The sequence below is a fragment of the Symphalangus syndactylus genome, chromosome 2 (genome assembly GCF_028878055.3).
Source record: "Symphalangus syndactylus isolate Jambi chromosome 2, NHGRI_mSymSyn1-v2.1_pri, whole genome shotgun sequence".
NCBI lineage: Eukaryota > Metazoa > Chordata > Mammalia > Primates > Hylobatidae > Symphalangus > Symphalangus syndactylus.
This window is the reverse complement of record NC_072424.2, coordinates 128,882,970-128,905,869: the sequence shown is the minus strand read 5'-3', so window position 1 is coordinate 128,905,869 and position 22,900 is coordinate 128,882,970. Positions and strand designations below refer to the sequence as shown.

The window sequence follows — 22,900 nt, the reverse complement described above, 5'->3', positions numbered from 1 at the left end:
TACAGGTGCCTGCCACAACACCCGGCTAATTTTTGTACTTTTAGTAGAGACAAGACTTCGCCATGTTGGCCAGGCTGGTCACGAACTCCTGACCTCAAGTGATCAGCTCGCCTCAGCCTCTCAAAGTGCTGGGATTACAGGCATGAGCCACTGTGTCTGGCCCTCCCATATACTTTAAATCATTCCTAGATTACTTATAATACCTAATACAATACTATGTAAATAGTTATTTTGTATTTTGGCCGGGCATGGTGACTCACGCCTGTGATCTCAGCATTTTGGGAGGCCAAGGCGGGTGGATCACTTGAGGTCAGGCATTCGAGACCAGCCTGGCCAACATGGTGAAACCCCATCTCTACTAATAATACAAAAAAATTAGCCAGGTGTGGTGGTGCACACCTGTAATCCCTGCTACTGGGGAGGCTGAGGCAGAAGAATCTCTTGAACCCAGGAGATGGAGGTTGCAGTGAGCTGAGATCGTACCACTGCATTCCAGCCTGGGTGACAGTGAGACTCCGTCTCCAAAAAAAAAAAGTTGTTATACTGTATTTTAAATTTTGTATTACTTTTATTGTTGTATTGTTATTTTTAATTTCTTTTTTTCCAGTATAGTCATGTGATGAACATATCTTTTTGGTTAACAATGTACTACATATATATGGTGAACCCATAAGGTTATAAACTGTATTTTTACTGTACCTTTCTATGTTTAGATAGTTTTAGATGCACAAATACCATCGCGTTACAATTGCCTACCGTATTCAGTACAGTCACACACTGTGCAGATTTGTTGCCTATGGGCAATAGGCTATACCTCATAGCCTAGGTGTATAGTAGGCTGTACCAGCTAGGTTTATGTAAGTACACTCTACAGTGCTCACAGGATGATGAAATTGGCTAATGATTATCCTCATCATTAAGTGATGCTATGACTGTATTTTCAATTGAGTTTGGTTGAATCTGAGGATGCAGAACCCATGAATACAGAGGGCTCACTGCATTGTGCCTGCCGTAGGTGTATACCTGGGAGGGTATACACCTCCCAGGTATAGGGTGTGCATGAATTCAAGCAGTATAATCGATACTGCCAACAGTTTTTACAGTGGGCCAATTTACACTCTCACTGGCACTGCGGGAGAGTCCAGTTTATCCACACCCTTGCCAATTCCCTGTATTGTTTGTTTGTTTTTCTTTTCTTTTTGGAGACAGAGTCTTGCTCTGTTGCCCAGTCTTGCTCTGTTGCTGGAGTACAGTGGCACCATCTTGGCTCACTGCAGCCTCTGCCTCCCGGGTTCAACTGATTCTTGTGCCTCACCCACCCGAGTAGCTGGGATTATAGGCACACACTACCACGCCCAGCTAAGTTTTGTATTTTCAGTAGAGATGGGGTTTTGCCATGTTGCCCAGGCTGGTCTCAAACTTCTGCCTCAAGTGGTCTGCCTGCCTCAGCGTCTCAAAGTGCTGGGATTACAGACATGAGCCACTGCGCCCAGCCTGATCCCCAGTATTGGCAGCTTTTATCAATGTTAGCCATTCAGTTGAGCATGTAGTGGTCAATAAATGTGGATTGAATTTGCATTTCCTTGGTGATTAATCATGAGCACTTTTTAATGTTATTTGTCATTTATACGACCTCTTTTGTGAAGTCCTTGTTCAAGACTTCTGCCCGGTAAAAAAAATTGCGTTGGGAGCAGACAGCTTTTTAGACTGTGAAAATATTTATCTGGGTGAGACTTTCCATCTGAACATGTTAAAATATGTAGAAAAAACGGATCATTCTAATGCATTTAGAATGTCAGTAAAGGAAGAAAATGAGCTCACTTATGCAGTTCTCTAGGCAACCTTTTTTTCTTTAAGTAAAGCTTAGCAAACAATGGAATCACTGACAGTAACTCACTTCTATATAGTGCCTTAGGATTTACTAAGTGCTTTCCTATCTATTTTCTCATTCTGTTTTTATTAGAAGTAACAGATGAAATATTGCTTGCTAGTCTTGTTTTCATAGCAGATACTACTTCCACCAAATGCAAAAATCAAAGGCAAAATGCATATATTCAACATAATTGTAGTTGGGTAAATTAGCAGCATAATTTGTGAATTTGATCATTTTTCTTCTGTGCTCACAATTACCTCTAATTTGTTGATAAATGCAATACCTGCTTGCAGAATGTCTAAGGAACCCTCTATCCTCTAATGCTGAAATGTAGACTGCCTTCTGGGAGTTGCTGTTTAAATCAGGAAGAGAGCATAAATCCACAAGAGCTTGGTGATTAGAAATATGTCTGTTGCAGAGAGGAGAGCAAATCTCTATTGTTGAGGGCAGCAGAATGACACAAATCAAGCAGACATCTTTTCAAGAAGCAGGTCGCGAATAACCTTTCTGCATTACAGATGCTATGCTGTTTTCATTCCTTCCAGACTGGACACTAATTAAATTAGCCTCTTTACTCTGGTTCTTTAGAGAAAAACTGCTTCTGATTTGATGCCACATCTCTCCCAGGACTAAATATGTGTGTCCGATGGTGGCAGGGGTGGCGGGGGGAGGTCATGTCTTTGTGTATGTGTGAAATGAGAGGAATTATTGAAGAAAAGCAATGAACATGCATTAAAATTCTCAGGCTAAAAGGAATCCTGATTTTTTTTTCACTTCTTGGCATTTTAAATGCCAACATGCTATTAAAATATATGACCTCTTTCCTATCAGGTTTACAACCCTCAAAGATCAGGCAGGCAAATGTAAGATAGAAATAAAATATAAATTTAATGACTTTTTTTCCCATGGCCATCTCAAAATTAGAACCATATCTCAGAAGAAGTGAAGTTGTCTCCTTCTAATTCTAGTAAAAGCCACTAAAGATACAGAATTCGGCCAGGCACAGTGGCTCACGCCTGTAATCCCAGCACTTTGGGAGACCAAGGCAGGCGGATCATGAGGTCAGGAGATCGAAACCATCCTGGCTAACATGGAGAAACCCTGTCTCTACCAAAAATACAAAAAATTAGCCAGGCATGGTGGCGGGCGCCTGTAGTCCCAGCTACTCGGGAGGCTTAGGCAGGAGAATAGCATGAACCCGGGAGGCGGAGCTTGCAGTGAGCAGAGATCGCGCCACTGCACTCCAGCCTGGGCAACAGAGAGAGACTCCATCTCAAAAAATAAAATAAAATAAATAAATAAATAAATAAATAAATAAATAAAAATAAATATAGAGAATTTTACTTGCAAATATGGTACAACTATGTAGTGCCACCGCCTTCCTCAACACAGATTATTGTCTTGTGCCGTTTCTTATGTTTTGTCCTTTTCTGCTATTATATTATTGCACTGGACATTGTGGTCACTGAACATGAGTTTTCCCTTTTCTTGACTTGGTGTCCATGACTCCTCTCAGCTCATGAGCTTCTTGGAGAGTTGACTGACTGCCCCTGTGATTCCAGGGAAGTCATTTGGCTCAGGCCCAAATTTGTCAACATAATTCTTTTCTTAGCCAGGGATGAACACATACCCCAATTTTGCAAAGGTACTTGCAGGAGCTCTTGGGAATGAAGCTGCCCATTCTTCTCAGACAGCTTCCAGAGGAGCCCTGGTCTCTCTCCCTAGGCTTGGAAGGAGATGCACATGGGCCTGGGAGTAAAGGATCAATCTGCTGTTCCCGAACCCAGATGACAGACGGACAGTAGGGCCTTGAAGACATCACCAGAGACTGAAATAAATGAACCCTGGAGGCTGCCCCAACTCTCAATCCACATCCTGTCTCCTTTATGGCTTAAGGCAGTTTGAATTGGGTTTTCTGTTATTTACAATTGAACATATCACTGTATATTGTCTGTGTTTTGGTATACTGTCTGTGTTTTGTTTTTTTTGTTTGTTTGGTTTTGAGATGCAGTCTCGCTCCATCACCCAGGCTGGAGTGCAGTGGCCTGATCTCTCACTGCAACTTCTACCTCCCGGTTTAAGCGATTCTCCCACCTCAGCCTCCACAGTAGCTGGGACTACAAGCATGGGCCACCACACCTGGCTCATTTTTTGTATTTTTAGTAGAGATGGGTTTCACCATGTTGACCATGGTCTTGAACTCCTGACCTCAGGTGATCTGCCCACCTTGGCCTCCCAAAGTGCTGGGATTATAGGTGTGAGCCACTGAGCCCAGCCTTAATTGGTATATTGTTATTAAAATATAATGTAGTAATAGAAAATCTTAGGAATAGTAAGGCCAACAGATCATGAGATGACTGCCATTGAAAAGACAGTTTGATACTCACAGTTCCCAAGAGAAAGGGGCACACCGTGCCATTGGGGACCACACGGGGAAGTGCCAGGGTTGGTCAGAAGGCTACAGGTAGGGGGCTGGGGGAGTGGGGGAGTGATGATAGAAACTGTGGGTGGCAAGAGCCTTTATTGTGGTTTCCAAAGGAAGAAACAGATGAGGCAGAGCAGGCACTTTAGGATTGGCCAGTTTAAGTAAATTCTTTTTTTTTTCTTTGAGACGGAGTCTGGCTCTTTTGCCCAGGCTGGAGTGCAGTGGCGCGATCTCGGCTCACTGCAAGCTCCGCCTCCTGGGTTCACGCCATTCTTCTGCCTCAGCCTCCCGAGTAGCTGGGACTACAGGCACCTGCCACCACGCCCGGCTCATTTTTTGTACTTTTAGTAGAGATGGGGTTTCATGTTGTTAGCCAGGAAGGTCTCGATTTCCTGACCTTGTGATCCGCCCGCCTCGACCTCCAAAAGTGCTGGGATTACAGGCGTGAGCCACCGTGCCCGGCCCAGTTTGAGTAAATTCTGTGAGCTATGGAGCACATGGGCTGTCCCTAGCTGTCTGGTACCCAGCCCTGGGGTGATGAGGGCAGGTGGGTGGTGGCCTAGAGTATGAGGGCTCCATAAAGGAGGTGGTTAGGTTTGGGCTCTGGAGTTTTTGGTTTACATTTGAGAAATATGCTTACTGCTGAGTTGTTTAGTATCTCTAGGAATTGACCCTTCCAGGGTCTGCAAGGCCCCAGATGTCAAAGCATCAGATTACAGAAAAGAAGACATGGTTAATAGATAAATTCACTAAAAGTTTAGGCCAGGGGCAGTGGTGTGTGCCTGTGGTCCCAGCTACTTGGGAGGCTGAGGCAGCAGAATCCCTTGAGCCTAGGAGCTCAAGGCCAGCCTGGGCAACATAGCAAGAACCCCATCTCTAGCTACATACATACATACATACATACATAAAAGTTCAATAAAGCTCCTAGGAGATCATGTTTTTACTATTAATATTGCAAAAGGAACAGGAAAACAATGCTGATTTTTCATGATGTCATCACAGATTTTCTAACCAAAATGTATACACTGACTATGCATAAATTTCAGGGAATGAAGCATTCAGGATCCCCAAGCTCCCCACAGAATGATTAATTACTTGGACATGGTTGCTGAGACCAGCTCGGTCGGGAAGACCCTAACCCAGTGGTGCTAGAGGAATTAAAGACACACACACAGAAGTATAGAGGTGTGGAGTGGGAAATTAGGGGTCTCACTGCCTTCAGAGCTGAGAGCCTCGAACAGAGATTTACCCACATATTTACTGACAGCAAGCCAGTGATAAGCATTGTTTCTATAGATTATAGATTAACTAAAAGAATTCCTTATGGGAAATAAAGGGATGGGCCGAAATAAAGGGATGGGCTCTGGCTAGTTATCTGCAGCAGGAGCATGTCCTTAAGACACAGATCACTCGTGCTATGGTTTGTGGTTTAAGAATGCCTTTAAGTGGTTTTCCACCCTGGGCAGGCCAGGTATTCCTTGCCCTCATTCCAGTCAACCCACAACCTTCCAGCATAGGCATCATGGCCATCATGAACATGTCACAGAGATTTTGGTTATGGCCAGTTTTGGGGCCAGTTTATGGCCAGATTTTGGGGGGCCTGTTCCCAACACATGGTTACCTTTATTTTATTACAGAAATCTCTGATATCCTTTGCTCTTTCTCTTTTATTCATTAAACAATGTTTCTGGGCACCAAGTATATGCTAGGTAGGTCCTGTTCTGGGTACTGAGACACGGTGAGGAACCACCTGAAGGCCCCTTCGTAAAGCTTATAATCTGGAGGTGGTGGGGATGGAATATTAAAATAATTAAACATTATATAAGATAATTTCATATATTGATAAGTGCTAGGAAATAGAGTGGACAGGTGGTAGATGACATAGGATGAGGCTGGTGGGGGCTAGAGGGAATCTCTCTTTTTTTGTAGAGACAGGGTCTCGCTTTGCTGCCCAAGCTGGAGGGCAGTGGCATGATCATAGCTTGATGCTGCCTCGAATTCCAAGGCTCAAGCAGTCCTCTTTAGCATCCCAAGTAGTTGGGACTGCAGACACCTGCCACCCTGCCTGGCTAATAAAAAAAAATTTTTTTATAGAGACAGGATCTCACCATCTTGCCCAGGCTGGTCTTGAACTCCTAGGTTCAAACAATCCTCCCGTCTTGGCCTCCCAAAGTGCTGGGGGTGGGGGTGTCTCTAGTGCTGGGGGTGGGGGTGTCTCTAATGCTGGGGGTGGGGGGTGTCTCTAGTGCTGGGGGTGGGGGGTGCCTCTAGTGCTGGGGGTGGGCGTGTCTCTAGTGCTGGGGGTGGGGGTGGGGGTGTCTCTAGTGCTGGGGGTGGGGGGTGTCTCTAGTGCTAGGGGTGGGGGGTGTCTCTAGTGCTGGGGGTGGGGGGTGTCTCTAGTGCTGGGGGTGGGGGGTGTCTCTAGTGCTGGGGGTGGGGGGTGTCTCTAGTGCTGGGGGTGGGGGTGTCTCTAGTGCTGGGGGCGGGGGGTGTCTCTAGTGCTGGGAGTGGGGGGTGTCTCTAGTGCTGGGGGCGGGGGTGTCTCTAGTGCTGGGGGTGGGAGTGTCTCTAGTGCTGGGGGTGGGGGTGTCTCTAGTGCTGGGGGTGAGGGGTATCTCTAGTGCTGGGGGTGGGGGTGTCTCTAGTGCTGGGGGTGAGGAGTGTCTCTATTTTTGGTTAGGTGATCCAGGAACGTAACACATTGCTTGCCCCTCCTCTTACCTCCCCTCCCTTCCACACACACATTCTGGAGGTAACTTATCTCATACTTAGGCCTTCAAGTGCTTCTGAATCAAAGTGCAGGTGGCCTTTGCCTCTCCACTCTCATCTCCCTGCCCTGGATGTCGGGAGTTTTCTGCTCTATGTCTATTGTCAGAACAAACAACTCACCAATACCACAGAGATTCTTTCTTCTTCCTTCTGCTCATTTTTGGTGAATTCGTCTAGCCACTGCTTCCTGTGTGTCTGCTATGAACAGAACAGAACACTGCATTAGGCAATGTGCCTTCCATCCACCCTGACCCTACATGTCTTAGCTTTGCCCAATAAGGCTGGCTACTTGGAGTGTGACTGGCCTTCCCATAGATAACCGACAAGTTGCAGAGCCTTTGTGTAACTGCACCTTTGATTTGTGGGTTCCTTGGTTGCAATTCTTCCTTTTGTTTATTTGCTTGGTTTTGGCTATGCACTGCCATTCCAGTGGGCTGAGGGTTCTGGACACCTAGTTTCTCTAGAGGACGGATTTAATTTTCATGATGGCAGGTTTCACTGATTTAGAGTGTTATATAAAAACTAGCGGGTCAGGCGCAGTGGCTCACTCCTGTAATCCCAGCACTTTGGGAGGCCGAGGCGGGTGGATCGCCTGAGGTCAGGAGTTTGAGACCAGCCTGGCCAACATGGTGAAACCCCGTCTCTACTAAAAATACAGAAATTAGCTGTGTGTGGTGGCAGGTGCCTGTAATCCCAGCTACTTGAGAGGCTGAGGCAGGAGAATCACTTGAACCCAGGAGGCGGAGGTTGCAGTGAGTCCAGATCCTGCCACTGCACTCCAGCCTGGGCGACAGAACAAGACTCCGTCTCCAAAAAAAAAAAAAATTATCGGAGGCCACTGTTTTGGACTAAGCTCCTGCAAAAGTCCCCACCAGACCAGACTAAAGATCAAAGTGATGTCACTAATGCTGAGGTTCCCAGTCACCAAACTAAAACTGTTAACCTGATCTTGTGAGAAATCAGGAGAAAGAGATAACTGGTAATCTCCCTCCCAACCAGGCCAGTTTCTGTCTTCAATCGGCATGATAATGAATGCCCCCTCTTTTAACCCTTAATCTGAAGTAAATGGATCATACCCAGTCAGTAATTTTTCTATTGTTCTGTCCCCACCTTCCAAGGGAAATAACTTTAAAATAACCAATCTGCTTTTTGTTCTTTGTTTCTGCTTTCTTCAGCACTTTTTCTGCCTATAAATCCACCCTTCTCTACTCAGCACATCAGAACACTCATTCTATTTTATGGAATGACGTGTTGCACAATTCTCGAATCGCAAATAAAGCCACTAGAGATCTTTAAACTAAATTTGTTGTAATTGTGTCTTTTGACAAGGATCATAAGGAAGATTTGCTGAGAACTGGCTGCTCACACCATCCAGCTGTAACTACCGCGTTTTTTATAAACGTATAAGAAATCCCCAATCCATGCATTTCATTACTGCCCTTTGGACAACAGTGAGCGGCATGGGCTGAACTGGGTCCCCCCACCTAATTCACTGGTGAAGTCCTAATCCCCAGTGCCTCAGACTGTTACTATAGTTAGAGATAGGGCCTTTGTACAGGTAATCAAGATTAAATACGGTCCTGTGGGTGGGCCCTAATCCAATGTGACGGGTGTCCTTATAAAAAAGAGGAAATGGTACCAGGGACACATGAGCAGAGCAGGGCAGCAAGAGGGAGGCCATCTGCAAGCCACGGAGAGCGGCCTCAGAGGAAACTTGGAACTCCAGAATTCCAGTCTCCAGGATCAATTTCTGTTGTTGATGCTGCTTATTTTGTTATGACAGTCCAAGCAAACTAGTGCAGCAAAGAAGGGGATCCCCTGGCCAGGCTCATGTCTGTCATCTCAGCACTCTGGGAGGCCAAGGCAGGTGGATCACCTGAGGTCAGGAGTTCGAGACCAGCCTGGTCAACATGGTTAAACCACGTCTCTAGAAAAATACAAAAAATAGCCGGGCATGGTGGCCACTCCCACCATGTGGTAATCCTAGCTACTCAGGAGGTTGAGGCAGGAGAATCGCTTGAACCTGGGAGGCAGAGGTTGCAGTGAGCCGAGATCACGCCACTGCACTCCAGCTTGGGTGACAGAGTGAGACTCCATCTTCCCCCCCCAAAAAAAGAGAGAGAGAGAGAGAGAAATAATACAAAGGAAGGGGGTCCCTTGCCAGCACTTGCCTTGCCTACTTGAGTTTTCTCTTCCATTCAGCTCATGCTGTTCCACTCATTCTAGACTTTCTTTCTTTGCCTTTTCTCTTCTCTGCCATAACACTCGAATAACATTCCTCCCAGCATCAACTCCCCTTCTCCCGCCAGTAGCGCCTCACTTTTCCTTTTGGAAAACCACCCTTTTGGAACTCTTAATCCTTGCAGTTTGGATGGGGCTGAGGCTACATTCTTCTGCCCCCATCCACTCCAGGGATGGGAACATGAGCCAGGTCTGCAGAATCAGAGGCACAGGGAGTCAGGTAGGTTGAGGGTTTCTCTGCAGCCCTAAGGAAGAAGGTATTTTCCACCTGGGTTGCTGAGCTGATAGGATGTAAATCCACAGCCGCCAGACACCACTCCTTGCCTTATGAAAATGCAATGAACTCAGGAAAGCAGAGCTGAGACCACATCCTAATGACATCATTTGGTCTCCATCCAGCCTTCCCTGAGCTTACTTCTTGCCTTTTTAATTACATGATTCAACCACCAACCTCCTCCCCACCCACTTTTTTTTTTTTTTTTTTTTCCAAACGGGGTTGAGTTTCCATAACTTGTAGTTAGGAGTCATGACTTGCATACCAATCGGATTCATTTCTTAACACCCCACTCATACTTCATCTCCCTCATCAAACCTTTAATCATTTACTCCAGCACACGAACTTGGTCAGCTCTGAATCTACAAAGAACTTAACGTCTGTGCTACATGGTTTTATTTCATTGATTAATTAAATAAATAAATAAATTTTTTTTTGAGACAGGGTCTCACCCTGTCATCCGGGCTGGAGTGCAGTGGCATGATCACGGCTCACTGCAGCCTCGACCTCCTGGGCTCAGGTGATCCTCCCAGCTCAGCCTCCCTGGGACTACAGGCTACACAGTTTTAGAAATTATTCTGCACATGCTGACCCCGAAGCACTTCAGGAAATTGTGACTTGATGAGTCCTGGGTATTAGGTTTCTTCCTTTGTTTCCCCCAGTCACACTGCGTCACACAGGCCAACTCAAAACCCTGTGAGCTTTTTCCTGGTCTCTCATGGCACTGGGTTCTCACAGCCACCCTGGGAAAGGTTAAGTCACTTGCTGAATGAAGGTCACCTGGTAGGATTTGGGGGAGGTGGCGAGTACTTATAGAACTGTACCTTTTTAGTAGTTGGGATTAAACTTGCTTACAATGACAAAAACCCAAAATAACAATGGCTTAAGTTAGGTTGAAGTTTACTTCTCTTTCACATAAAAGAATGGAGGTGAGCAGTCCAGCGTAGAGGCTGCACCGCTCAGAGTCAGATCCCCGGGCTTCTCCCATGGGTAGTTCTGCCACGAGCGACTTCCACTTCCAAACTCACCTCCTGATTCAAGATGGCTGCCAAGGCTCTAACAGGCAGGGAAGAGGAATGGATTGTTCTTTTCCTTTAAGACTTCCTGTCAGAAACTGCACTTGTCCTTTCTGCTTTCATCCCACTAGACAGAATTTACTTAAACTGCCATAAAGGATTCCATAAGTATAGTCTCTGTTCCACATGGCTACAGTCTTATCTAGTGGCAGGAGGCAGGAGGGTTGTCTTACTGAAGAAGGGAAATGGGCATTGGGGCATCACTAGAAGCTTCTGGTCCTGGTTGCTCAGCCCAACTCCACCCATAGGTTGTTTATTGTTTCATATTTGTGTTCTCTCTCCCCATAGTCTGTGAATTCCTGGCAAGCAAAGGTGGTAGGCAGTTCTCTCTTGCATTTTCAGCTCCTTGGATTGTGCTTTTTACATTGTATGTTTTTCTTTTTCTTTGCGACTGAGTCTTGCTCTGTCGCCCAGGCTGGAGTGCAATGGCATGATCTCAGCTCACTGCAATCTCCGCGTCCCTGGTTCAAGTGATTCTCATGCCTCAGCCTCCTGAGTAGCTGGGATTACAGGCCCTCGCCACCATGCCTGACTAATTTTTGTATTTTTGGGTAGAGACAGGGTTTCACCATGTTGGCCAGGCTGGTCTCGAACTCTTGACCTCAGGTGATCCACCCACCTCGGCCTCCCAAAGTGCTGGGATTATACGCATGAGCCGCTGTGCCCAGCCTACATTGTATTTTGATGATAATACATCTATAGGTGTTAAGGAGAGAAGTTGTCAAAGGAAATCAAAAGCTACATGTGACACAGCTTAATTGTCCCCCAAAAATACCACCAGTATGAAGCTGGGCTCATGGTCTTGCTTTGTTAATTTTTTTCTTGAGATTGGTTCTTGCTATGTTGCCCAGGCTGGACTCAAACTCCTGGGATTAAGGGATCCTCCCACCTCAGCCTCTTTAGTAGCTGAGACTACAGGTGTGCACCACTTCCCCCTTGCTCAGGCTTTGAAATCAGATGATTCGGTTCTAGAATCCTGGCTTTACATCTTAAGAGCTGGCTGGTCCTGGAAAAGTGAGTAAAAGCTCTCTGAGATTTGCTTTCTTTATCTACTAAGATAGGGATAATGGTGTCTTCCTTGTAGTGTGAGAACTTCAAAGATGATTTGTGTAAAATCACAGCACATTACGGGTTTCATTTATTCCTTTCTTTGGTCTTCAGTTTGTGATAATAGACTGGGGGTTGGTCTATGGCAGGCTGTGTGTCTTATTTAGCAGATCAGAATTACTGCAAGCCATCAGAAATGTGTCTTCTCTTTCTCTGACTTGTACACTTAAGACTTAATCTTTGTCCATCTAGAGCAAAACAAGAAATGATGCCAAATATAATTACAATGTTAATGTAAGAAATATCTAGTTTTGCACACATGACTGAATAAGTAGCATCTACTGGAAGATTTCCTTTGCAGTGACTTGCAAATAGCAACTGTAACTTAATTACTCAGAAAAATTCCGGGAACAATCCCTTTGCCTTTGTATCTCCCTCTTCTGGAACATCAACAAATAATTCGCTGGGTGACTTTCAGCAAGCTGTTTAGAAAGTTATTGCAGCTTGAACGTAAGAGGCTCCGATATATAATATCAGAATTATAATAGGACCAGCCCCTGGTCAGAAAATCATTGTCTGCTGCTCCTTAACATTTCTCCAAAAGAGCCAACAGATTTATTATTATTATTATTATTTGCAAGAGGGTCTTGCTCTGTCACCCAGGCTGGAGTGCAGTGGCATGATCTTGGTCACTTCAGCCTCTGCCTCCTGGGTTCCAGTGACAATTCTGCATCAGTCTCCTGAGTAGCTGGGATTACAGGCCTGCACCACTACACCAGGCTTTTTGTATTTTCAGTAGAGATGGGGTTTCACCATGCTGGTCAGGTTGGTCTCGAACTCCTGACCCAGGTGATCCACCAGCCTCAGCCTCCCAAAGTGCTGGGATTATAGGCATGAGCCACCGAACCCAGCATAAATTTTGTTAAATTCATATTAAGTCAGGTTGCCAGTGCTTGCAACTGGAAAAATCTAATGCATAGGGATTATAAATGATCTCTTTTTTTCCCTTGTCAAGCACATCTCTTCTGTATTTTAGGTCAGGGCTCCATCCATCAAACATGACCCTGTCCTCACAAGTTTGTCTAAATGCAGAAGGGAATCAGAAATTTCTCATGTACAGAAGAAAAAAAAAAAAACGACTCACAAGAATATTCTTATTTAGACTCAGCCAGGAGCAAAATCATTTAAGCAAATAAATGCTGCACTCCTACCTATAATACTCTCTTCCATTCCTCCCACCAATGCACTTCTCGTCTTTCCTTTAAGCATCTTCTTAAGACTCATCTAATTTAGCACATGGCCCTTCCAAAGCTCGCTCTTATGCCACTGCTCTCCTGTGAATGCTGTGCCTACTGCGTATGCAGGAACGTCAGCACTGTGACCAAAGAGTGACTGGGGTCCTTTCCACTCCCATCATCCTCTGCTCTCACCCTGTGACCACTTCTGCAAAGAGGCCCCTCTTTTTTTTTCAAATTGTCCCAGCACCCTTTGGTTTTGGAATCGCCCATCTCCTTTCCCTGTGACTAGAGCATGGCTGTCAATGACAAAGTTCTGCATCCCCTCCCACCAAGATGTGACTCGTGTGGGTCAGCATCCCCCATCTCCTCAAGGTATAGTCATCAGACCAGCTAGGGGCCAAGACGCCGGCAAGGCCAGGCTAGGTCATTCTGAGAGACTGAGATGGATACAGGGCAAGAGATGATCTTTCTTTTCCCTCCTGGGATTCCAGTCTGCAGGGACCAGAGACTGAGCACCGGCAGTGGCCATCTTTCCCACGATGTGGAAAGCGCCAGCCGGAGAAAGAAAAAACAGAGAAGAAAGTGGGACTGAGCGGGTGGTGGTGGTCAACACAGGGGCTTCATCCAAGCAGGAGCCAAGAGTTCCCTTTTTTGCTTCATTCGTTTGAAGTCAGGTTTCTGATGCTTGCCACTAGAAGACTCTAATACACAGGGATGATAAAGAATCTTTTCCTCGCGATCATCCTGGCCAACATGGTGAAACCCCGTCTCTACTAAAACTACAAAAATTAGCCGGGTGTGGTGGCGCCCACCTGTAATCCCAGCTACTCGGGAGGCTGAGGGAGGAAAATCGCTTGAACCTGGGAGGCAGAGGTTGCACTGAACCGAGATCACACCACTGCACTGCAGCCTGGGCGAGAGCGCGAGACTCCATCCGTCTCAAAGAAAAAAAAAAAAAAGAATCTTTTCCTCCCCTCTGGTCAGGCACATCTCTTCTGTATTTTAGGTCAGGACTCTATCCATCAAACGTGATTCTGTATAATTTGGGGCACTCACATATTAAGTAAACATTCATAGGCAGTGCTGTAGAGCCCTTCACATCAATATAGACTAGGACTATATGCATATTGGCTTAATGGTCTATTTGAAAGGTTTAAAGCTTCTCCTGTGCACACATCTTGCCATTTCAACTTTGGTTGTGAGTTCCTGTACCATAGCACACATATTTCTATATTTTTGGCATCCCTGGCTGCTGCTCAGTATATTACAGATACATAATCTCTTGCCCAAAGCCTTGGGGACTATTTCAGAATTCATAATATTTCGGATTTTTGAAAGGTAACACAGAGCATAAAACCATCAGGGGTGGCCGGGAGCAGTGGCTCATGCCTGCAATCCCAGCACTTTGGGAGGCCAAGGTGGGTGGACCAGCTGAGGTCAGGAGTTTGAGACCATCCTGGCCAACATGGTGAAACCTTGTCTCTACTAAAAATACAAAAATTAGTTAGGCATGGTGGCAGGCGCCTGTAATCCCAGCTACTTGGGAGGCTGAGGCAGGAAAATTGCTTGAACTTGGAAGGCGGAGGTTACATGAGCTGAGATGGCGCCATTGGACTCCAGCCTGGGTGACAAGAATGAATGAAACTTCGTCTCAAAAAGAAAAAAAAAAACAAAAAACAAAACCCAGGGGTCCTCTGGAAGATCCCTGTAATGTAATGCAATAACATATTTTCATATGATATGAATATTAATCCTAATTGGGGTGAATAAAGGCTGAATAGCCTTATATCATTTTAGGTTAAGGTTTGTTACCAAATAAGTTTTAAAGCATTTTGTGTTTTGGAACTTTTTATGGTCAGGCTTGAGTCTCTGTCCTCTGTCCTCTGACCCAGGTGAAATGCTCTATCACCATTCTCACAGCAGGGACTAAACTTCTGTCACAGTAATACAGGAAGTCCCTCTGTAGGATCACTTTACATAACAGTCAATGGCCATATAATTAGATATAAGATGTTTGGAATAAATATGTGTACAAACACATAAACATACACACATATGTGCAAAAACATAAGGAAAGATATAGACCAAATGGTCATTTTTTTTACTTGAAAAATTTTTAAGAGATGGGGGCTGGGCGGGGGGTTCTCACTATGTTGCCCAGGCTGGTCTTGCACTCCTGGCCTCAAGAGATCCTCCTGTCTCAGCCTCCTGAGTAGCTAGAATTACAAGTGCATGCCACCATGACTGGCTCCAAATTGTTCATTTTTAACAGTGGTTTCCTCTGGCTAGAGGGATTATGGATGATTCGTATTATTTTCTTATTGATGTTCTGTGTTTTTGATGTTTTCCCCTTAAGCATGTCTTTTTAAAATAGAATGCTTCTCCTGGATTTTCTAGGTAGCCAAACATACCATCTTTAAATTGCTTTTTTGTTCCTTCCTTCCTAATACTTGTGTGTCTTTGTTTTCCTAGTCTGATTTTATTGGCCAAGATTCCAGAAGGATATTTAGGAGTAATGTGACAGGGACTATTCTCTTCTTATTCCTGACTTAAATAGGAAAGAACATATTTTTAGAGTTAACAATTTTTTTTAAATAGAGACAGTGTCTTGCTGTGTTGCCCAAGCTAGTCTGGAACTCCTGGCCTCAAATGATCCTCCCACCTTGGCCTCCCAAAGTGCTGGGATTACAGGTGTGAGCCACTGCACTGGGCCAGAATTAACTATTAAATAAACATTATTTTTAAAAGCTGTCATAATTTTGATTTATACCATATAAGGAATCTAAATGGAATAGAAAAAGGATCTTTTCACATAAAAGGATCCAAACAAGCGTGTGGCATAAGGAATTTCACAAATACAATCTTTACCACTGATTCTGTAGAGGATTGAAAATTAAAAATGGAAATAGGTCAGCAGTCATCCAAACACTGATTTATTCTTTATTTAACTATATATTGAAGAAATACTTTTTTCAAGTAAATTCAAGAAAATATAATCTGAAAGCTAAAATGAAGATATGTGTCTAAAAGGAATGGGGAAAAAAAAAAAAAAAGCAAATAGCTGCAATAATGTACTCCAGAAAGAGAATTGGGAAATCTTAAAACAACAACAAAACTCTGAAGTGGAAAAAGATCTAGACAGAGTCAAGCAAGAGTCACCAAAAACCAAGCCAACAAGCACAAAACAAACAAAAAGCTCTAGGAAAAATATCTTTTTTTTTTTTTTTTTGAGACAGAATCTCGCTCTGTTGCCTAGGCTGGAATGCACTGGCACAATCCTGGCTCCAAGACTGGCAACCTCTGCTTCCTGGGTTCAAGTGATTCTCCTGCCTCAGCCTCCTGAGTAGCTGGGACTACAGGCGCCTGCCACCATGCCCAGCTAATTTTTGTATTTTTAGTAGAGACGGGGTTTCACCTTGTTGGCCAGGCTGGTCTCAAACTCCTGACCTCAGATGATCCACCCACCTCAACCTCCCAAAGTGCTGAGATTACAGGCGTGAGCCACCGCACCTGGCTGGAAAAATATCTTATGTATTAATGACTAAAGAACAGATATGAAAACTGTATTAGGGAAGTAAGACACATCTGAGATCAGTTTAAATTTGGTAAGACCAAATTGAAAAGCTACTCGGGAGGCTGAGACAGGAGAATTGCTTGAACCTGGGAGGCAGAGGTTGCAGTGAGCCGAGATCGCGCCACTGCACTCCAGCCTGGGTGACAGAGCAAGACTCCATCTCAAAAAGAAAAAAAAGTAAAGAGAAAGAAAGAAAGGAAGGAAGGAAGTGGGGGAGGGATGGAGGGAAGGAAGGAAGGAGAGAGAGAGAGAGATAGAAAGGAAGGAAGGAAGGAAGGAAGGAAGGAAGGAAGGAAGGAAGGCAGGCAGGCAGGCAGGCAGGCAGGCAGGCAGGCAGGCAGGCAGGCAGGCAGGCAGGCTGGCAGGCAGGCACGGTCATTTGTGTCTGTAATCCCAGATACTTGGGAGGCAGAGGCTGAGGAGGGAGGATCACTTGAGCCCAGGAGCTGAAGACTAGCCTAGGCAGCATAGGGAGACCCCATCAGAAAGAAAGAAAGAAGGAAAGAAGGAAAGAAGGACAGAAAGAGAGAGAGGAAGGGAGGAAGGGAGGGGAAGGGAGGGAAAGGGAAAGAGAGAGAGAGAGAAAGAGGGAAAGAAGGAAAGAAAGAAAGAGGGAAAGAAGGAAAGAAAGAGAGAAAGAGGGAAAGAAGGAAAGAAAAAAGAAAGCGAGAGAGAGAGAAAGACAACCAGGAGCGGTCGTTTGTGTCTGTAATCCCAGATACTTGGGAGGCGGAGGCTGAGGAGGGAGGATCACTTGAGCCCAGGAGCTCAAGAGTAGCCTGGGCAGCATAGGGAGAGAAAGAAAAAGAAAAGAAAAGAAAAGAAAAGAAAAGAAAAGAAAAGAAAAGAAAAGAAAGGAAAAGAAGGAAGGGAGAAGGAAAAGAGAGTAAAAGGAAAAGAGAGCAAAAGAAAAAGAGAGAAAAAAAGAAAAAAAGAAAGAAAGAGGAAAGATAGAGAAAATAAGAAAAATGCACCCCACCATCCAAAAAATAATGACTTGTACATACATCACAGACAAGTGTGCCGCAATTATCTACACATGGCAGTGCAAGAGCTATGATCCTGGTTTGCTCGAATCCAGGAGGCAGAGGTTGCAGAGTAAGACTCTGTCTTAAAAAAAAAAAAAAAAAAAGCCTATGACACTGGATATCCTGTCATTCTGTAATTCAAGTCCCCAATTCTGACCCTTGCCCCACCCACCAACAGGATTTATTTTGGGGTACTCAACTCACTGGCTTGTTGCAATCCAGAAAGGAGCCAGAAATATTCACTAAGAACTTAGTTTTTTCCCCCCATGGGCCACGAAATTGATTTTTATTCCAGGAATGTCTTTGTAAAGACAAGGAAGTTCTATAGAATCGTGCAGATCATAACATCATAAAAGGAAAGCAAAATTATATTTTAAGGGAAACTTTGCTGAAACAATGCTGACACCAGCTATTTTTGGATCACGAGATAATTTTATATCTTAAGGGAGAGACTATCCTGTGATTATAGCGGTTTACAGGAAATCTTAGCTGTTAAAAATTGTTGCAATTCTACTGTTTTACTTGTTTTCTATAAATAACTTTCCTAGCCCAATCTACTATCATGATAACTTATCTTCTAGTGTTTAAAGTGTTACGTTTTAAGCACGTCCAAAATATTCAAGTGATGACGTTATCATGACTTGCTTTAAGGTGACTGTTTTTTGCCTGGGAAAGTCAGGTTTTAGCTCTTTCCAGAAGCAGCGTGACTTCAGGAGAGAAAGCTCTTTTGCAACTCAAAAGGATCCAAAAAATGAGGCAGAAGTCTACCTACAGACATATACATGAGGCGTCTATAACCAAGCACCTTATACCGATAAGGCAGCCTCCTCACGCCCACCCCTTTCTCACTGCAGTCAGCCATGGGACCAAGAGGTGTGGCCTACCTTCCCCACAAGAGCCTGTGATGGGATTCTCTTCCGCAAACACAGGAGCCATAGGACTAAGAGGCCGAGGACCAGAGGCTGGTGAGGAACCTCAATCTATTTGAGAACAAAACCAATGGGCAATATCCAGTTTGAGGAATTGTGTTGGAAGCTCCCACTGAAGGAATAAAGAAGGGGAATCCAGTTTGAGGAATTGTGTTGGGAGCTGGGAGCATACGGCCTCCCACTGAAGGAATAAAGAAGGGGCCCCAGCCTGAAGAACACCTGTCTGAGGGCTGCTGTGGGCATTAACCAAAAAAAAAGGGTGCCACTTCTAGATACATGCCCCAAATAATTGAAAACAAGGACTCAAACAGGTACTCAAACAGCCATGTTCGTAGCAGCATCATTCACAATAGCCAAAGGTGGAAACACCCAAGTGTTCATCAGCAGAGGAATGCATAAACAAAGTGTGGTCTATACAGATAGTGGGATATTATTCAGCCATAATAAAAGGGAATGAAATTCTGATACAAGCCACAACATGGATGAACCTTGAAAATATTATGCTAAGTGAAATAAGCCAGGCACGGAAGAATAAATATTGTATGATTTCACTTACATGAGGTACCTATAATAGGCAAATTCATAGTGGCAGAAAATAGAATGGAGCTTAGTAGGGGCTAGGAGGAGGGGAAAGGGGAATATAGTTTAATGGATATGGTTTCAGTTTGGGATGATAAAGTTCTGGAGGTGGAGAGTGGTGATGCTTGTACAACACTGTGGCTGAATTTACTGCCACTGAGTTGTGTACCTAAAAATGGTAAAAATGGTAAATTTGGGGTTTTTAAGTTTTATTTTATACTTCTCTTTATTTTGTTTTTTCTTTAATTTTTTTATTTCCACAGGTTTTTGGGGAACAGGTCTATTTGGTTATGTGAGTAAGTTCTTCAGTGGTGATTTGTGAGATTCTGGTGTGTCCATCACCTGAGCAGTATACACTGAACCCAATTTGTAGTCTTTTATCCCTCACCCACTTCCCACTCTTTCCCCGAGTCCCCAAAGTCTACCGTGTCATTCTTGTGCCTTTGCATCCTCATAGCTTAGCTCCCACTTATGAGTGAGAACATACGATGTTTGGTTTCCCATTCCTGAGTTACTTCACTTAGAATAATAGTCTCCAATCCCATCCAGGTTGCTGTGAATGCCATTAATTCATTCCTTTTTATGGCTGAGTAGTATTACATCGTATGTATATACCACAGTTTCTTTATACACTCATTAATTAACTGGGATTTGGGTTGGTTCCACATTTGTGCAATTGTGAATTGTGCTGCTATAAGCATGTGTGTGAAAGTATCTTTTTCGTGTAATGACTTATTTTCCTCTGGGTAGATACCCAGTAGTGGGATTGCTGAATCAAATGGTAGTTCTACTTTTAGTTCTTCAAGGAATCTCCACACTGTTTTCCAGAGTGGCTGTGCTAGTTTACATTCCCACCAGCAGCGTAGAAGTGTTCCCTTTTCACTGCATCCACGCCAACATCTATTATTTTTTGATTTTTTGATTATGGCCATTCTTGCAGGAGGAAGGTGGTATTGCATTGTGGTTTTGATTTCCATTTCCCTGATCATTAGTGATGCTGAGCATTTTTCCACATGCTTGTTGGTCATTTGTGTATCTTCTTTTGAGAATTGTCTATTCATATCCTTAGCCCACTTTTCGATGGGATTGTTCATTTTTTTCTTGCTAATTTGTTTGAGTTCGTTGCAGATTCTGGATATAAGTCCTGTGTCAGATGTATAGATTGTCAAGATTGTCTCCCACTCTGAAATTTTAGGTTTTGTATAGTTTACCACAATGAAAAACCAAAACAAAGGATATAAATATTCAAAACATTCTTCAAAAGGTACTTCAAAGTTCTTGTGTCTTCCTGGCACAGGATTACTGCCCAATACATGCTAGTTCCTCTTCCTTTTATCTTGCTGCTTCTCCTCCCACCTTCCCTAACCACTCCACATTCATCACATTCAGCTTTCAGTGTGCCATTAGGACTCCGGGCCACTCCACACCCCACTCACTCACTTCTTACTTCAGAGGAGGCTGCGCTTAACATCCCTGAAAGAGATTGCAAAGTTATTACAGGACTTCATTCCAGCAATTTCCTTCCTGTATCTGGTGTCATCAATTTTTCCCTCTCCACTGGATCATTCTGATCAATAGACCCATGAGTATCCCATAATTAAAAACCACCAACCGGCCGGGTGTGGTGGCTCACGCCTGTAATCCCAGCACTTTGGGCCAACCAACAGGCCGAGGTGGGCGGATCACCTGAGGTTAGGAGTTCCAGACCATCCTGGCCAACATGGCAAAACCCAGTCTCTACTAAAAGTACAAAAATTAGCCAGGTGTAGAGGCAGGTGCCTGTAATCCCAGCTACTCAGGAGGCTGAGACAGGAGAATTGCTTGAACCCGGGCAGCAGAAGTTGCAGTAAGCCGAGATTGCGCCATTACATTCTGGCCTGGGTAACAGAGCGAGACTTTGTCTCAAAAAAAAAAAAAAAAAGACAAAAAGAAACCAACCAAATAAAAAACCAAAAAGCCCTGAGCCCATATTCCCCTGTAGCAACTGCTCCAATCTTTTGCCCTTGCTCTTCTGCACAGCAAGAGTTCTTGAGAATTATCTGTGCTGTTTCTACTCAGCTCCATCCTCAACTCACTGCCCTTTGGCTTCCATCTCCACCAGAGAACTGAAATTACCATCGTCAAGGTAACCACTGATCCCTATTTGCCTAAACCAGTGGTCAATCCTCATAGACTTGGTTTCACTATGGCATTCAGTAGCTGACCCCTTCCTCTAGAAGCACGACCTTTTCTTGGATCTGTGGGCACCACTCTCTCCCAGCTTTACTCCCATCTCATTGCCTCTTTTGCTGGTTCCTCCTCCTGTGTTCTAAAAGTTGAAGTCCCTTGTCTCAGTACTTCCACCCTTGGTGATTTCATCCTGCCTCAAGGCTGTAAATGCCATTCAGATGCTGATGACTCCAAATTTTATCTGTAGCACTGATCCTTCTCTTGAATGCAAAACTCAGAAATCCACCACCGGTCTGCTGGACTTCTCCAAGGCAGATTGACAGGCATCTCCAGGTTAAAACATTGAAAGTAGAACTTTTTATCCCTCCCTAGGCTTTCCCGTCATAATCATTCTCTTCTTCATCTTCCCCATCTTAATAAATGTTACCACCCTTCACGCAGGTGGCCAGATCCAAATTCTCCTGAGCGGATTCTGCTTAAAACTCTCTAGCGGCTTCCCATTGCAGTTAGAAAAACAGCACGGTGTGATCAGGCACAGGGTGACCTGGCCTCCGCGCTGGGACATCATTTGGCTTCTCTCCGTGTGCTACATCATGAGTCTTTCCTGTTCCCAGGACACACTTTGCTTGGTCCTGGGTTTGTGCTGGCTGTCTCACCTCCCTGGAAGGCCCTTTTTCCAGATCTTCACCTAGCACAATCTCCTTAATTTATAAAGAATTCTTATAAATCAATATAATTTACTAACTTCCCAGTGAAAAGGTGGCAAACGATACAAAGAGACAAACCACAGAAGAGGAAAACCAGTGTATCTCCTCTTCTGTGGCTTAAGTCAGGTAAAATGATGCTTTTTATTTATTATTATTATTATTATTTTGAGACGAAGACTTGCTCTGTTGCCCAGGCTGGAGAGCAGTGGTATGATCTCGGCTCAATGCAACTTCCGCATCCTGGGTTCAAGTGATTCTCCTGCCGCAGCCTCCGGAGTAGCTGGGATTACAGGCACACACCACCACACCCAGCTACTTTTTGTATTTTTAGTAGAGACGGGGTTTCACCATGTTGGCCAGGCTGGTCTCAAACTCCTGACCTCAAGTGATTCACCCACCTCGGCCTCCCAAAGTGCTGGGATTACAGGCGTGAGCCACTGCGCCTGGCCTAACATGATGCTTTACCTGATTTATAACACAAGATATACAAAGGCACAAAACTAAAATGAGGTCACATGGGTTACCTATTAGATTGGCAAAGGTAAAAAGCTGGTAACGACTGTGTTGGCAGAGGTTGGGGAAGAGACACTATCACATGTTTTGTTTGTGGGAATATACATTAGTACATTTATGGAAAGTAATTGATGGTATTCATCAAAATTTGCAATGTACATACCCCTTGCCCCAGAAATGTTATTTCCAGGAATTTTCCTGCAGATGTACTGGCACATGTACAAGATTGTGGATATACAAATTTCTTCATTGCAGCTTTGTTTGTAGTAAGTAAAAGATTTGAAACAATCATCCATTAATATATGACTAGTTTAATTAATAACTAATTAATAATACAATGGACTACAAGGCAGTCTTTACAAAAACTAAGCTGTTCTACATGCTTTGCTATTAAAACATCTCCAGGATATATAATTAAATAAAAGAAGCAAAATACAGACTGAAGGTGTAAAGCATGA

At 44.3% G+C, this 22,900-nt stretch overlaps 1 protein-coding gene across 1 annotated transcript in view; it reads right to left on the bottom strand.

Moving 5' to 3' along the window:
• Positions 1–7,192: 7,192 nt before the first annotated feature.
• The window catches only part of MTHFD1L (methylenetetrahydrofolate dehydrogenase (NADP+ dependent) 1 like), a 312,601-nt gene continuing 296,893 nt past the window's right edge, over positions 7,193–22,900 (bottom strand). The window contains exon 29 of the transcript XR_010119055.1: positions 7,193–7,265. The gene's annotated coding sequence lies outside the window, so the exon portion shown is untranslated. The remainder of the gene's footprint in view (positions 7,266–22,900) is intronic.